At 36.4% G+C, this 15,540-nt stretch overlaps 1 protein-coding gene across 1 annotated transcript in view; it reads left to right on the forward strand.

Annotated features, from left to right (window-relative positions):
- The first annotated feature begins 7,898 nt into the window (after window positions 1-7,898).
- Window positions 7,899-15,540, forward strand: part of LOC126818089 (leukemia inhibitory factor receptor) — a 50,726-nt gene continuing 43,084 nt past the window's right edge. The window contains exon 1 of the mRNA XM_050545278.2: window positions 7,899-7,920. The gene's annotated coding sequence lies outside the window, so the exon portion shown is untranslated. The remainder of the gene's footprint in view (window positions 7,921-15,540) is intronic.

Genomic DNA, 15,540 nt, shown 5'->3' on the forward strand with positions numbered 1-15,540 from the left:
TTTTCACCTCGAATTCTCGCTCCCTCGCCATTGAAAATCCTGGCGTTCTTGCACTCTCGCCCTCGACCCCTCGCCTTTGACAATCCTTGACTTCTCGCTCTCTAGCCTTTGAAAATCCTCGACTTCTCGCTCCCTCGCCTCCCTCATCAAGGTTCATCGGGGTTTTTTTATGTGTGGTTCTACCTTGTCAGTGGTATAGGACGGAGAGTCTGGCAAGGGACAACCTATAGTCGTTCGGACAGGATAACAAAAACGAGGTCCTGTGTCCGCAATCGAAATGAACTGGGAGCTACGGTGGCCCAGTGAGTAGGAAGTTTGCTCTCTAACTTCATCAAAGTTCATCGGGATTTTTCTGGCGATGTCCGCCGCTTGTCAGTGGGGTAGGACGGAGGAACTGGCAAGGGACAACGTATAGTCGTTCGCATGGAATCAAAAAACGAACTTCCTGGAATCGAAATGAAGTGAGAGGTACAGTGGCTCAGTGAGTAGGACGTTTGCTCTCTTACTTCATCAAAGGTAATCGGGATTTTTCTGGCGGGGTTCACCCTTCTCAGTGCACAGCGTATAGTCGTTCGTGGTATTAAAAAAAATGAGGTCCCGTGTCCGGAATCGAAATGAAGTGGGAGATACGGTGGCTCAGTGAGTAGGGTGTTTTCTCTCTAACTTCATCGGGATTTTTCTGGAGATGTTCACCCTTGTCAGTTGTGTAGGACGGAGGGCTGGCAACGGAAAGCGTATAGTCGTTCGGATGGGACAAAAAACTAGGTCGAGTGTACACATTGGCGTGAGGGGAGGGGTGGGGTCTGTCATTGATTCAAGTGGCTCGCTTTCGATTGGCCGCTTGAACGTGACAAGGATTAGGCTCGTTTGTCCGACCATGTGGGTTTTCTCCGGGTCCTCACCGTTTCTCCCACTGCTAAAGACCCCTACACGCAAGCGAATTATTGAAATAAAATTGTTAGTCCCGAAAAGACCTGGTTTGTGTCGAGTGAACGTTAAACCCCATATCTATCCTAAACGTCTGCTGTTTCATGTTCCTGAGCCACCCAATACTTGGCATGGAATGTAAGACTGTTTATCCCTCTTTCATGCTGCAACAATATATTATTCTTTAAAATCCTCAACATAGTCTGAAATACGTCCGAAAAGCTAACACCCCACTCTTCCCTACGCTCTTTCTTTGTGAACTGTGCTTTACTAAACAACCAGTGCTATTTCATCTTCTTGAGCCACGCAATACTTGGCATATAATGAAAGAGTGGATATCCCTCTATCATGTGGCACCATAGATTATTCTTGAAAGTCCTCAGTATAATCTAAAATCCACTCCAGGAAAGCAGTACCTACCGCCCCCGTCTTGTTTATCAATTATGTTGTACCAAACGTCCACTGCCCTTTTATTTTCTTGAGCCACCCAATACATGACATGGTTTGAAAGAGTGTGTATTCCACTTTCACGTAGAACCATCCATTATTCCTGAAAGCCCTCGACTTGCTCTGATATCAGTGACCAAAAAGCACTACCCCATCTTTTATGCCAATTCTGTTTTACCAAACATCCACTGCTGTTTTATGTTCTTGAGCCACTCAGTCAATACTTGGCATGGAATGAAAGAGTGTTTGTGTTGATCCCTCTTTCATGTGGCACCACAGATTATTCCTGAAAGCCCTCGACTTAGTCTGAAATCCGTCCCAGGAAAACTGCCCCCTCCCCCACGTCCTTCTTTTATATCAATAATCTTACTAAAAACGTCCGCTGTTTCATTTCCTGAGCCACACAATACTTGGCATGGAATAATGTTTATTCCTCTTTCATGTTGCAACATAGATTATTCTTTAATAGTCTGAAATACGTCCGAAAAGTCCCAGTACATGTCATGGCTTGAAAGTGTACTATATTTCTCTAATATTTTAGAAATGAAACTAACTTGAGACAGGTCAGTAGCTCTTGAAACCAGCGGCTGCCAGGCAGGATACGCCCACATTTTCGAGCGATGGATAGAGAATAAGCTAAAAAGAAAGTGATTTTTCGTACAATCAGGGGCCATAAATTCAGGAAGTTACGGTCCGATATGCGCGAATATCGAAAGGGGCCGATTCTCACGAAATTCGACTCAACCGTTCTTAGGGTGTAACGGTGTTATAATAATACGGTTTTATAAATCGGATAAAAATTATGACCTCTATAGGGTCCACAAGCTAAAAACGCGATTTTTCGTACAATCAGGGCCCATAATTCAGGAAGTTACGTTCGGATATGCGCGAATATCGAAAGGAACGGAGATCTGTGGGTTATAATCATACATTTCAAGTTAATAATAAATCGGATAAAAATTGTGACCTCTACAGTGTTCACAAGCTAAAAACGTGATTTTTCGTACAATCAGGGACCATAATCCATGAAGTTACAGCCCGATACATGCCAATATCGATAGGAACCGAGATCTTAGGGTGATAAACCTACATTTCAAGTTTCATTGAAATCGGATAAAAATTGTGACCTGTAGACTGTTCACAAACAATTGTGGACGGACGGACGGACGGACAGGGGCGACGACAATGTACGTCCACGTGAAAATGTGGGCGTATAAAAACATTAGGATCCAGTGTGGACCTTTGAATCAAAGGGGTAACATAAGCTTGTTTTAAAACGTTGGAAATAGTTGAAGATGATATACAGGAATTTATTGTATTGGTAAAACATGAATAACTTCATCTAAACAGTCTTTAAGATTTAAGAACAGTAGTCGGAACAGGATCTAATGAACCAGATTTAGGAGCAGACGATTTAATTAGTTTTAAAACAAAAGATTCACTAACCAAGTTAAAATTTTCTTAATAAACATAATTTTCTAACTTATCAAACTTATTAAAGTCAAGGTTTTTTAGTTGTAGAAACTTTTTACGATCCCTTTTGATTTCTAAAATAGAGTCATTAAACGAAAGAGACGAGAAGTTAGCTTGTGATTCGTTCTTCGTTTGCGGTTCGTTCTCGTTATTCGCGAATAACGAACAACAAACTAGTTCGTTATTCACCAGATATGGAATAGTAAAATAATATAGGCGTTTTTATAGGGAATACGCCGGGAGTGTTTTTTTTTTAAGGTTTATAACCCTTCAGAATCTTGGGAAATAGAATCTAACAAGCTGTCTTTCTACCTGAACAATGAGCTGTTTCATATTGGAAAACAACGGACAATTTTGTTGTTCGTTATTCACCAGATATGGAATTAGTAGTTAACTAATTCCATGGATGGTAAGATTATTGACATAAAAGAAGGGGGGGGGGGCGGCAGCTTTCCTGGGACGGATTTAAAACTCAGTCGAGGGCTTTCAGGAATAATATATGGTGCTACAGAGGGATAAACACTCTTTGATTCATTCCATGCCATGTATTGTGTGGCTCAAGAAAATAAAATAAAAATAGCAGCGGTCGTTTGGTAAAATAGAATTAACGAAAAAGACGGGTTGGGGTTAGTACTGCTTTCCTGGGGCGGATTTCAGATTATGCTGAGGACTTTCTAGAATAATATATGGTGCCACATGATAGAGGGATAACCACTCTTTCATTCTTCGACGATGAGGGTCAAGGTCTTAAAACGTCCGTTCGGCGTAACGTCCGCTGACTTCAGCCCAACTGCATGCGCAGTATGGGAAAACTGTTCTAATTATAACTCACTTTATTTTGAAACTGCATGGACTAAATTACATAATCGCAGAAAGATAAGACGATTGTGCTTATAAGCTTATTCACAAAACAGGACCGTCTTATATTCAAGACATAAGTTATCATAGCAATAGTTATAATCTTACAAACTGTAATCGTTTAACTGTAAGTAACTTTATCTGAGTTTAAAACCAATATAAAGACTAAAGTCAAACCTCCAAAATTAAGAAACATCGGCAACAGAAAATTATCCATTTACCATAGCCTAATCGTATACGCCATATACCTGTATAGTGGTCTAAATTTTGATCTTAATAAATCAAACATCGTTCAAAATCTATGGTGGCTGATTGGTATCATGTCGTGATCAGGGCTGCCGACAACCAGTATCGCAGCGCAATTTGCGATACATATTTTGTCCGTTGCTAACCAAAAATTAAAATCTAACGTTTTTGATTCGCAGTTACTGCGAATCATCAATATGCCTGTCATTTTGGATATTGACACAAGAATAATCCACATTTTGAAGACTAGAAGGCTTACTCAACACTTTCAACGTGTATAAAATGTTGAATAAAATTTTATAAACAAAACTGAATTCTCCGTGTGACATTTTCTTCTCGAACTACCAGACACAATACTATATAACACATAACTCTATGAATAGGGACTATTAAACCGGAAATAGGGAATCAAGTAGTACCACTCACGTTGCGAGACATCAAGTAATTATATCATATTCATTTTGAAAGAAATAAATCCAATGTATCTCCCACGTATTGTAAATAAAATATAAAAAAATAAATACATGTTAACGTATTGTAAAATGATAAATCAAAGTAAAAATTCCCGTAAAACATTATTGTTTATATCGTGTGTGTCTAGTTAATCGAGGTGTGTCCGATTGAAGAAAAATAGTAATACACGATAAAAAGCAGACGAAATTGTTTTCTAACGAAGATTTCTAACGTAACAAAAAAATAACAATTAAAATGAGTGGGGCTTCGGAAGTCACTGTCAAGAATTGGCTTCAGACATAAGACCTAACTAAATTTCTACATCACATTCACAAACTGTCACAAGTACTTGTGGCAGTGCTAAAAAATCTAAGAATAGTCAGAATGGAATCTAATCATATTTGTTATGAGCTAAAGTAATATCTTGTTATTTAGGTGTTTTACATTGAAACTGAAAAACTGCTAATCAATTTTTAAATTTGCTAATCAAATTTGGCGAAATTGGACTTTTTGATTAGCAGTGCTGCTAATCAACTGTGAAAAATTACCGACAGCCCTGGTCGTGATGTCGTGGTGTCGCCCCTGTGTGTGTGTGTGATGGGGGGGGGGGGGGGCTTTTCGGTGACGGATTTCAGACTATGTCGATGACTTTCAGGAATAATCTATGATGCCATATGAAAGAGGGGTAAATACCCTTTCATCCCATCTAATGTATTGGGTGACTCAACGAAATAAAATAGAAGCGAACGTTTGGTCAAACAGAATTGATAAAAAGACGTGGTGGGGTGTGCTTTTCGGGGACGGATTTCAGACTAAATAGAGGGCTTTCACAATTGGCAAAGAATGAGTGTAGGGTGGGGGGCTTTACGGACGTATTTCAGACTATGTCGAGGATTTTAAAGAATGGATGGGGGGGGGGGGGGCTTTACGGACGTATTTCGGACTATGTCGAGGGTTTTAAAGAATAATCTATGTTGCAACATGAAAGAGGGAAAAACATATATTGTTCCATTACATGCCAAGTAATGAGTGGCTCAAGAACGTAAAACAGCGGACGTTTGGTAAGATTATTGACATAAAAAGGGGGGGGGCAGCTTTCCTGGGACGAATTTAAGACTCAGTCGAGGGCTTTCAGGAATAATCTATGGTGCCACATGAAAGAGGGAAAAACATTGTTCCATTACATGCCAAGTATTGAGTGGCTCAAGAACGTGAAACAGCGGGCGTTTGGTAAGATTACTGAAATAAAAGAAGGGGGGGGGCAGCTTTGCTGGGACGGATTTAAGACTCGGTCGAGGGCTTTCAGGGATAATCTATGGTGCCACATGAAAGAACGATAAACACTCTTTCATTCCATGCCATGTATTGAGTGGCTCAAGAAAATAAAATAGCAGCGGCCGTTTGGTAAAACAAAATTGACGAAAAAGACTGGTTGGGGCCAGTGCTTTACGGGGACGGTTTTCATGCCATGCAGAGGGCTTTCAGGAACAATCTATGTTGCAACATGAAAGAGGGATCAACACTCTTTCATTCAATGCCAAGTATTGAGTGGCTCAAGAACATGAAACAGCAATGGTTGTTTGGTAAGACAATTGGCATAAAAGAGGGGGTAGTGCTTTTCGGTCACTGATTTCAAACCAAGTCGAGGGCTTTCGGGAATAATGGATGGTCCCACGTGAAAGTGGAATAAACACTCTTTCAATCCATGTCATGTATTGGGTGGCTCAAGAAAATAAAATAGCAGCGGACGTTTGGGGCCGATTTCAGATTATGCTGAGGACTTTCATGAATAATCTAGGGTGCCACATGGTAGAGGGATAACCACTCTTTTATTCTATGCCAAGTATTGCGTGGCTCAAGAAAACGAAACAGCTTGGTCGTTTGGTAAAGCACAGTTTGCAAAGAAAGAGTGTAGGGGGTGGGGTGGGAGCTAGCTTTACGGACGTATTTCAGATTATGTCGAGGATTTTAAAGTATGATCTATGTTGCAACATGAAAGAGGGATAAACAGTATTCCATTACATGCCAAGTAGTAAGTGGTTCAAGAACATGAAACAGCGGACGTTTGGTAAGATTATTGACATAAAAAGGGGGGGGGGGGTCAGCTTTCCTGGGACGAATTTAAGACTCAGTCGAGGGCTTTCAGGAATAATCTATGGTGCCACATGAAAGGGGGGTAAACATGAAACAGCGGACGTTTGGTAAGATTATTGACATAAAAAGGGGGGGGGGGTCAGCTTTCCTGGGACGAATTTAAGACTCAGTCGAGGGCTTTCAGGAATAATCTATGGTGCCACATGAAAGGGGGGTAAACACTCTTTCATTCCATACCATGTATTGAGTGGCTCAAGAAAATAAAATAGCAGCGGAAGTTTGGTATAACAGAATTGATTAAAAAAAAAAGGTGAGAGTTGTAAGTGCTTTTCGGGGAAGGATCTTTTACGTGCACGCCAATATGTACACGGGACCTCGGTTTTTCGTCCCATCCCAACGACTAAACAGCTGTCCTTGTCAGGCCCTCCATCCTGCATCACTGACAAGGGGAAACCATGCCGGAAAAGACTATGTGGATGACTTTCAGGAATATTCTATGATGCCATATGAAAGAGGGGTAAACACCCTTTCATCCCATCTAATGTATTGGGTGACTCAACGAAATTTTTAAATAGAAGCGCATGTTTGGTAAAACAGAATTGATAAAAAGACGGGGTGGGTGTGCTTTATGGGGACGGATTTAGACTAAATCGAGGGCTTTCAGGAATAATCTGTGGTGCCACATGAAAGAGGGATAAACACATTTTCATTCCATGCCAAGTATTAAGTGGCTAAAGAAAATAAAATAGGAGCGGACGTTTGGTAAAACAGAATTGAAAAAAGAAACACGGGGTGGGGGTAGTGCTTTTCGGGGACGGATTTCAAACTAAGTCGAGGTGTTTAAGGAATAATCTAGGTTGCCACCTGAAAGAGTGATAAACATTAGTTCATTCAATGTCAATTATTATGTGGCTAAATGAAATAGCTGAGAGCGTTTGGTAAATAACAAATTACAAAAAAGCGTGCGGGTGGAGGGGTTGGGGATAGTGCTCTTTCGGGATTGATTTCAAACTATTTCGAAGACTTTCAGGAATATTCTATGGTATTGGTTGGCTCAGGAAAAAAAAAAAATTATGTTTGGTAAATGGAAATCGATAGAAAAAGGAGATCAGTATATTCCGGTGTTTTGCGGTTTAACCGGTACTAATTAATTCCACCTGTTTTGCGGTGTATTCCAGTGACTTTCAGAAAGTATCTATATATGGTGCCACAGAAATGGGGAATAAAGATTGTTTCATTTCATTCCAATTATTGTGTGGTTTAAATAGTAGCACGGACATTTGTTATTCATTCCGAACCCTCACTTCAATGCCTAAACATTGTGTCATGTTAACCTCGGTTTTCGACGATGAGGGTCAATGTCATAAAACGTCTGCTCAGCATAACGTCCGCTGACTTTAGTTCAGCCCAACTGTTGCACTGGTAGGTGAACACAAACAAAATTTGGGAGTAGGCCTACTCCGTTTAGCCTACTTATTGTCATTGATGTCACGTGTCTTTGGTTCACTTATCTCAGTAAGCTTATATATTAGTGACTACTGTCAGTAGTAGGCCCCCACTGATTAATTTAAACCCGCTGTCACCGACAGCAAGGACAGTATTAACTAAGTAGGCTAATACGAGACAATAAATTTGTAAACGGCGTTAGTGGCGTTAGCAATTAAGCGATTTTGTTAAGCTCGTTTTTATTTATTTATCTAAAATTAAAATGTATTATCAAATAACATTAATCCAGGCAGTCAATTACTTAAAGGGACAATAACACTCTTGCTGGCTTGAAAGCTCCAGAAAATAAATAATATCTCTATCTATGTACTGGATGTTTAAGTGTCCTACCTGTTGTGAAAATTATCCATTACATCCTATTTTACTTGTCCAGAGGGTTCGAAAATATTTTTAAATCGAAGTTTCATTTGAAAAGGTTTACGTTAGACGTTTCAAACCATTATGTTGAATTTTTCAAAAATTTTAAATAAGGTGTGTTAAGATGAAATTAGTATCATCAATTAATTGAAATATTCTAAAATAGTACAATTTGTTGACCAGAATAAAGATTGGGACATATTATTCAGTTACAATAAGAGTGGTATTGAGCCTTTAAATTTGTAGGTCCCTCACAATGTCAATGACTGAAATTTGTATTTAATTATTTGTTGACATAATCTGCATTCTAAAGTTTTTGATTTGCCATCATGAAAACCTGTGAACAAAGCAAATTTACTACTTTATCGCTGACATGTAAACATAACTATACGGTTCTAGGAATATAATAAGGATGCTACAAAAATTAGGATATGAATAATATATGATACACATAAAATAAAGGTTCCATATGTAAGGGTAGTTTTAAAGTAGCTAAGTCCCTAACTCAATAATCCAAAATCTTCGACATTGAAAACACAAATTATTATTATTTGTCAATTTAAATCATTATTGATGTGTTGATCTTACCGTAACTTCATTGATTATGGCCCCTGAGAGTATGAAAAATCGTGGACCCTCTAGGAGTAGGAGGTCACAATTTTTATCCGATTTTGATGAAACTTGAAATGTTTGTTTATAATCCACAGATCTTGGTTCCTTTCGATATTCGCGCATATTGAACTGTAACTTCCTGGACCTCTAGAGGTCACAATCCGATTTAAAAAAGTTTGAATACCGTATATTAATCAACGTTAGACCATACGATAATGACAATTGAGTTTGAGTTTCGTACGAAAAATTTTAGCCTGTGGAACCTCTAGAGGTCACAATAATTTATCCGATTTAAAAAAATATATATACTGAAATTTATATATGCTGTTAACATTAGTGAGACGAAGAAGCCAATTTAATTTCAACAATTTCCATTAATTATGACTTTAGTTATGATCCTTATTTCACATTGTAGAATATTCTGAACGCTCTCTTAACATCTAAAGTTATCATTCGATCTGTATTAAATTTAAATAAGTAAGACGAAGAAGTCTATTGAATTTCAACAAGGCCCAAAGAAAGACCTGCAATAGGCAGATTTAGCTCTTACATAATGCAGGGACTCTCCCCCTGAAAAATTTTGAAAAATGAACCCCAAATATGTGATTTGGTGGCATATCTGATTATACTCTCTGTCAAATAATGGCCATATTGTCAGTTACTTTCTATCTTTAACAGTTTTATGAACAACAAAGGATTATAATAAATTAACATGTCATTAGGATTACGTAACATTTAACATTTTGAAGAAATAGAATAATTATTGTCCTTAGAGTTTACATGTATACAGAATTCAATTTGATGACTTTCCCTTTTAAAATTAAAGTATTATCTGAAATATTCTAGATTAAAATATAACTACTATAACCAGCACGGTTATATAATATATCTCATAAATCGATTAATTTAGGCCAAAACCCCGACCTGCAAGTAATTTACAACCATCAACCTGTGAAATTATCATATCGTCTTATTATTAATTAACTTATTATCATTGTATCGTCAAGAGTCAAGATAATTTAACTGGTTAAAATTCTGAATTCCGGCCCACACCCATCACACCCGGCCTAAAAAGTCTATTATACCAGCCTATTCCAGACTCCAGTGATGGCGTGGCATCCCGTTAAAGCCACCGGCCACATACAACATGATCATCATCGCTCCATGGCCGGTCCAATACCCCCCCCTCCCCATATAATGTTCAGCAGCAATGACCCAATGACCCAATCCGCCCCTGTTCCAGAGTTATGGCTCTTGTTTCACTTTGTTGAACCTTGTAAACACTCTAATGACTAAAGTTATTGTCCAATCTGTATGGCATTTATATGCATTATTTAGATTAGTAAAGCCAAGAAGCCTATTGAATTTCAGCTATTTCGGTTATTTACTTCTAGAGTTATGACCCTTTGTTGAATCCCTTGTGAACTCTATTACACCATAAGTTATCGTCAGATCTGTATTAAATTTAGATTAGTAAAGCAAAGAATCCTATTGAATTTCAGCAATTTACATTTATAATTTCGAGAGTTATGACCCTTGTTTTACTTTGTTGAACGTTGTGAACGCTCTAATGATCTGTTTTAGATTAGTAAAATGAAGACGCCTATATTACGTATATAATTTCTAGAGTTATGGCCCTTGTTTCACCTTTTTGAACCTTGTGAACCCTCTAACGACTAAATTTTTTTTCCAGTCGGTATTAAATTTATATGCATTATTAAAATTAGTAAAATAAAGAAGCGTATAGAATTTCAGCAATATCTGTTAATATCTTCTAGAGTTATGGCACTTGTTTCACATTGTTAAACCCAGTGAACACTCTATCCGCAACGGTTATCATCCGATCTGTTTGAAATTAATATCAGTGTCTTGTAAAAGCTATCATTACTTACAAAAGAATAAATATGTGACAACCCTTGTTGACTGATTGGATGAATTAGCTGTCGTGGGCATATGTTTCGTTGCCTGGCAACCTGTCTTTATGTAATGGCAGAAACTAAATTATAAAATCGCAAAATTAGGGTGAAAAAAATGCTAACCTATTTTTTTCCCTTCTTTAAATATTCGAAATAAGAGTAGGCCTTAGCGTCGCTGTCCAAGCCAAATTTTATTTAAAGCACACTGTACCGTATACAGTTTGTGCAGAACAAGCAGTAGGACTTTAAACCTCATCTCATTTCATCCAATTCTTTAAGATACTACTACTTGTTTCAACTTTGCCCATTCTTTTCTTTTCGTTGTTGATTTAAAGGAGCTAAGTCGCTAATATTTGGGACCTAGAAATTGACACAAATGGGTCGCACAGCATACAATAATGTAATATGAATGTATATAAATTGATTTACATTCAATCGTTTCTGTTTTTACTGTAATTTCTAATCAGTTAGGTTCGGCGACATGCCCCAGTATTCTCAATCGAATTTTAATCTCTAGCTTCTGGTTATTCCAGTCCGCGCCGATAGTATTTATTGGGCATGCTCTCCAGATAAGAATATAGCGTCACCGTTTGACATAACTTGTAGAATATGCCTAGCCTCGTCTTTTGAGTCCCTTATTACACATTATCAGTGTGATCACTTAAAGCAAAGCACCAGCGTTTGCTGAACACTTTGAAAATGTGGAGGTCTACAACTCATCAATTGTATCTTAAACTTTTTTAATTTTAAAAAGTGAATGGACATATTTGTCTGAATTGTTGCATACATTGCAATTTGAACATGTATATGACTTAACTGCATAGTCATATGAACAAAATAAAAGAAATATTGCAGATCAGTAGCATAGCCAAACTGTTGTTTAATAAATATACACTGATGAAATAATAATGAAAGAAAACCAACCAAAAACTACATTCCTCACAATGCGTTAAGTTGAATGAATACTTTATAGTGAAATATGTCTGAATTAAATCAAACAACAAATAAAAAAATCAGTGGCAAATATTCTATGAATAGAATACATGTCTTTAAATAGTATTTAAAATAGACACCTGCCTTTATCAGTTCTTGAGCCACAGTGACCCGGTGAGTGAGACGTTGGCTCGCTAGCCTGGAGGCCTCAGGTTCACTCCCGGTGTTGGCCCAAAAAGTTCCTTGTGATTTTTCGTCATCGTTTCCTCCCTGTTGTTGTGCAGGACGGAGGGCCTGGCCAGGAAGGGCTGTCAAGTCGTTCTGATGGTACGAAAAACTGAGGTCCCATGTACATATTGGTGTGCACGTATCAACAACCCTTGACAGTTGGAATCGATATAAAATTTTCATCATATGATGATGTATGCCTATGGTCATTAACCCAGTCCGTGCAGAAAAGTAGGACATTGATCCCTGTTTCATTTTATTTCGTATATCAGCGTATATAATCTCTTTGTTTCGTTGTGAAATGTCCAGTGGTTCTAATTTTTACAGCAGAATAAAAAAAAAAAACGGGAAATAAACAAATCCGAATGATCAAGTTCCATTATCCCTATTAATTTTTGCTATTAGAACTTTTTGGGGGATCAAAGATACTGTGAAAATTACACAATGTTAAATGGCAGTTTGAGTTTCTTTGATTATCTACAAACTATAGTTGATTACCCAATCAACAGTCTTAATTCCCTGAACAATCAGGTACTAATTAATTTATTACCCTGTAGTAATAAACTGAAAACAGTTGCAATAAACATTATCAAGAAGGTTTAAAATATAATCCTTGAGTGGCATTTAGTGAGTTGTTACTCTTAATGAGATTTTAGAATATAAATTTTTCAAGAACGATAAAAGAAAAATATGTGACAACTCTTGTTGACTGCCCAGCCGATTTAGCTGCTGTGGGCGAATGTTTATTTGCCTGACGACCTATCTTTAACATGTAGGATGGAATTTTATTATTAGAATAGGTATTTTATATACATTTGGTTACATACATAATTGTTTATCTATATTTATTGCCTTACAGTTTTGGAAAGTTTTAGAATTTTTATGATTGGTTTAAAATATAGTATGAAATTTTATGATTTGAATAGATATTTTAGATACGTGATTATGTTATGGCTCTTGATCTCTTTGAAATATCTTGTTGACGCTCTAGAGGCTAATGTTAATATCCGATTGACTTTAAATTTATACACAGTGTTTAAGGTCATGAGACGAAGGAACTTGAAAATTTCTGAAAATTACTGCCAGAGTTATGGCCCTTGATCACTTTGAGAAATCTTGTGGACAATGTAGAGGCTAAAGCTAATATCCGATTGGCTTTAAATTTATACACTGTGTTTAAGATCATGAGAAGCAGAAGCGTATTGATTTTCACCGATTCCTGATATTTACTGCCAAAGCTATTGCCCTTGATCGCTTTGAACTATCTTGTGGACAGTCGAGAGGTTAAAGTTACAATTTCATATTTTCTAAGAAAGTTAAAACATAATTATTTCTATGTCTTTTGCTCAATAGGTTGTCAACTCACTATTATACGATCATAGGTGTCATTCTCACACTTAAAACTCATTTACACCGGAAATAATAACACAATTACCTCCCTTGTTTTCTATTCTCCACCATGGAGTAGTTATCTTCAAATGTTGGAATTTGAAGATGAAAATGATATTTTTGCCAATTTCTCAACTGTCAATAGTGAATTATAGGATTAATAGGATTATTCTTTAACAAGGTAGGACTGTTTATAGATACCATCTATTTTAAGGCTTTATTTTAATAAATTTTAAAAATATAACTTAAAAATATGAAATTGCAACTTTAATATCGTTTGACTTTAAATTTATACTCACTGTTTAAAGCGATAATTTCATATTTTCTAAGAAAGTCAAAACATAATTATTTCTATGTCTTTTGCGCAATAGGTTGTCAACTCACTATTATACGATTATAGGTATTATTCTCCCTCTTAAAAATCCTTTGATCCATAAATTAATAATAACACAATTGCCTCCCTTGTTTTTCTTTTCCCCCCCATGGAATAGCTATCTTCAAACGTTTGAATTTAAAGTTGAAAATGATATTTTTGCCAGTTTCTCAACTGTCAATAGTGAATTATAGGATTAATAGGATTATTCTTTAACAAGGTAGGACTGTTTATAGATACCATCTATTTTAAGGCTTTATTTTAATAAATTTTAAAAATATAACTTAAAAATATGAAATTGCAGGTTTAAGGTCATGAAATGAAGAAGCCTATTGATTTTCGACTATTTTCGATAATTACTTTCGTAGTTATAGCCCTTGACCTCTTTGAAAAATCTTGTAGAAGCTCTTGAGGCTAAAGTTAATATCCGATTGACTTTAAACTTATACACAGTGTTTAAGGTCATGAGACAAAGAATCCTATTCATTTAATGTTTTATCTGTAGTGTCTCATAGGCCTTGTAGGCCAGAAATCATCTGTATATGTTGTTTAAACTCCTATCCATTTAATGTTTTATCTGTAGTGTCTCATAGGCCTTGTAGGCCAGGAATCATCTGTATATGTTGTTTAAACTCTAAATATTCAACTGATTTGACACTTAAAAAAAATAAATTATTATTATTAAATAGAAAAATAACAGCAGATATTATTGTATGACATATAAACTAGTACTTAGGAGTAGCTAATAATTCATTATTTTTTTAATTATTAAAATCTTGAAACAACAACCACCTAAAAAAAGAAAAAGGTCATTAAAATTTGTATAACAATAAATTGTAGGCATCTCACTTTATAATTACAATTGGCAGAGTTAACAAAAATACATAAATTTATTCATATAATTTCACAACATCCATTTTTTTTACGCCCACATGGAAATGTCATCTTGCCGTCGCTCCCATCTGTCAGTCTTTTGTCCAGAAGCCAATTTAATTTCAACATTTTTCGTTAATTACTTCTGGAGTTATGGTCCTTGTTTCACTTTGTTGAACTTTGTGAACACACTAACGACTAAAGTTATCATCCGATCTTTATTAAATTTACGTGTGTTATTTAAATTAGTAAATAAAGAAGATTATTGAATTTCAGCAATTTACATGTATAACTTCTAGAGTTATGGCCCTTATTGAGCCTTTTAAAGCTCTAACGACTTAAGACGTAAGTTATCATCCAATCTGTACATGCATTATTTGAATTAGTAAAAGGAAGACGCCTATCGAATTTTAGCAATTTCCATCTATGACTTCTAGTGTTATTGCCCTTGTTATGCTTTGTTGAACCCTGTGAACTCTCAGTCGACAACAGTTATCATCCGATCTGCATGATGAAATTTATATGCATTATATAAATCAGTAAAATAAATAATCCTATTGAATTTCAACAATTTCCGTTTATTATTTCTAGAGTTATGAAATTTATGTGATGAATAAGCAATTTTCAGTTAATTACTGCTAGAGTTATGGCCTATGTTTCATTTTGTTATGGCCTGAAGATCAGCTCATTACCGGTATATGTTTTATTATCGAATTTTAAAAACTGTTTGAATATATCACCATTACACGCTAATGATGGTTGAGATCGAATTTTGTGAAATTCGGACCAAAACTGTCCAACAAAATGGACACCCCACATACTCAAATACATGTCGTGTAAAAATATGGTATATCA

The sequence above is a fragment of the Patella vulgata genome, chromosome 4, assembly GCF_932274485.2.
Source record: "Patella vulgata chromosome 4, xgPatVulg1.2, whole genome shotgun sequence".
Taxonomy (NCBI): Eukaryota; Metazoa; Mollusca; class Gastropoda; family Patellidae; genus Patella; species Patella vulgata.